Source organism: Triticum dicoccoides, chromosome 4B (assembly GCF_002162155.2).
Source record: "Triticum dicoccoides isolate Atlit2015 ecotype Zavitan chromosome 4B, WEW_v2.0, whole genome shotgun sequence".
Taxonomy (NCBI): domain Eukaryota; kingdom Viridiplantae; phylum Streptophyta; class Magnoliopsida; order Poales; family Poaceae; genus Triticum; species Triticum dicoccoides.
Genome location: NC_041387.1, coordinates 89710120 through 89712897, shown reverse-complemented (window position 1 = coordinate 89712897; position 2778 = coordinate 89710120).

Below are 2778 nucleotides of genomic sequence, written 5' to 3'. Positions count from 1 at the left end.
CTCTCCCCCTCGCTGTTCAAATCTGTTCAAATCGCATAATTCTTGATTGTATGTTTGCTGTTACTGCATGATGAAGTTTGACTAGGGTAGTAGATGACATGATGAGCAAATTAAATATTATCATTGAGTCACTGATAATCTGGTGTATTAGTTGGATGGATCCCTTGCAATGTAGTGTCTCTGTTTTCGGATTGATGTACGTAGGTGACAGATACATCAGTAGCAGCAATGTAGGGAGATGTAGGTGAGAAGTAAGTATCATGTGCAGTGCATCACATTGACATGGGCTAAGAACATTAATCATGATATGTAGTAGCTCATGTGCTTAATAACCTCCATCGTTAGAGGGTTAGTAGGGGTATATCATGAACATTTACCTATGCCAAGTTGGTTGATCAAAGTTATGATCTGACGAAAGCCAAGTAGTGCACTTGCACACAACTTGGTTGTAATTACTATGTCCTATTTGGTTCAGCTAGCTGTATCTAGGATTATCCATGCAACGAGTGGTCAAAACCAAGAAACTAAGAAAAACTGCACTTGCCAAACATCTCTATAGTTTTGCTAAAACTGAGAAAAACTGCAGTTTTTAGAAACCAAAGTATTCATTGCCCACACATTGGAATACCGAGGTTTTCAATTACCATGGTTTTGGAAAAACCGTGTTACCAAACTAGGCCTTAGCAGTTAAGTCTTAATGTGGTTTGCATTCATTTGCAATTACACTTGTTTTTGCCTCCACTTGATGGAGCCGACAGCTTCCGTTTACCTGAAACGAGTCTTCTTGTTTTGCGGTGCTCATTTTTTTCTAAGTGCACTGCAGTACTTGTTCCTTTGTGCACCATAAGTAAAACTAGCTAATTTTATGAAAATGTATCATGTCACTGTCCGTGACTCTCTCTTTTTAAGTCCACATTCTGTTGGTGGCTCGGTTAACTCCTAGGGTTTTAGCAGTTATGTATAAAAAACATTCTGATCCAGTATTGCTTGTAGTGGTTTGTCCAAAATGTTGAATGATACTGCTTGGAGATGCATATATTGTTTCACCTCTTCACATGCCAATGTATTTTCCATGTCGTGATGAAGGCCTTTTTTGCCTTGTCCACCCGAGAGGCCCTTGAGTTTGCTGGAATGTCGATTAACTTCCGTTCCAGCAAATTCGGGTACTCCATATGTCCTATTTTCAGCAAAGGTCATGCTGAAATTTTCCGTGAATTTTAGCATGACTTTGTTAAAAATAGGACATATGGGGTACTTGTCACTAATGCATGGGCCGGGGTACTTGTGACTAATGATGAAAGCTTAGGCTTTTAGGGTGCCTCGGCATCGAAAAACCCTCAATGATAAAAGCTTAGCTTTTAGGATGCCTCGGTGTCGACAAACCCTAAATGATGAGACCATGAACTTGTTCCTTGACAATAACCAACTTTTTGACCAAACTTTGTTCCTATTTAGAGAGAAACATGGCCAACAACGATGAGGCCGGGGGTTCGGGCGGCAAGGCATTCTGGGAGCTGTCCCAGGAGATGGAGGAACAACCTCACTTGTATGAGGACGCCGCCTTCCCCACCGATCCTGAGACCACTGATGGTACCGCCGAGGATGACCCCCCTGATGCCACCACTGATGGTGCCGCCGAGGATGCCACCACTGATGATGGCGGCGCACGCACAGATGGCAGCCAACCGAAGAGGCAACGGAAGGACCGCCGCCCGACCGTGCTCCGCACCCTCAAGGAGGAAGTTACTAAAGTGGACTCCGACGGGAATCCAACGGCGCCTGAACGAATAGTCAAGGGGTACTCGCTTCAGCTCAGGTGCATTCTCCGGAGCACCGTCTCGATCAACACCGAGAACCTGAGGCATCTTGACCGAGGGAATTTGCGCAACCTCGCTTCACGAAGCTGCACGAACGATACAAGTTCCCCGCTGATTTTGAAAACACAAGCCTCAAAGGGAATAAAGTGAACAATGCTGCCCTCACGAAGATGAGCAAGGCCATGTCTACTTGGAAAAGCAATGTGAAGAGAATGATCGAGAAAGGTGAGAGTTATGAGAAGATCAAGGAGAAAAATCCTTCGATCACCGAAGATGACTACAACGACTTCAAGATCAATTGCTCGAGCACCGCAAACTCCCAATCAAGTCAGTGGGGGAAAGAAATGCGGGAGCTGAACTTAGGGGAACACAAACTCGGTCCCGGCGGTTACAGAGTGGCGGAGCCTATATGGGACAAGGAGGACGTGGAGCGTGCCGAGCAAGGCCTACCGCCCCGCTTCGAGAAATACAGTGGTAACAAGCAGACCAGGAACTATGTCAGGTGTCACATCCCTGGTCCTGTTATGCACTAGGCTAGACCTCATGTGAGTATCATGTTTTAATTCAAATGAAATTTGAATTGAGGAATTTTCAAAGCCTCAGAAACCTTCTAAAAATGATCAACATTAAAATCTCCTCAAAGAAGTCCAAGAAAATGTTCCTCTTAGTCTCTGAAAATATTGCAAAGAGGTAAAACTCAAAACAATATTTTTGGTATCTCAGAGTTAATTATTTTGGGCCTTTGAATTAAATAAATAGCTATTTGCATTGGATATATATTTGATATATAAATAATATATGTCCAATAATTACTGGAACATTTTATGTGGTTTGGTATATTTTAGTCCTAGCCACATAACTATTTCCAGGATTTTATAAAATGGTTTAGTGTCTAAAACTAAATCAAAACAAACTACAGAAAATAGAAAACAGAATTAAATAGAAATGAAAGAGAGAGAGA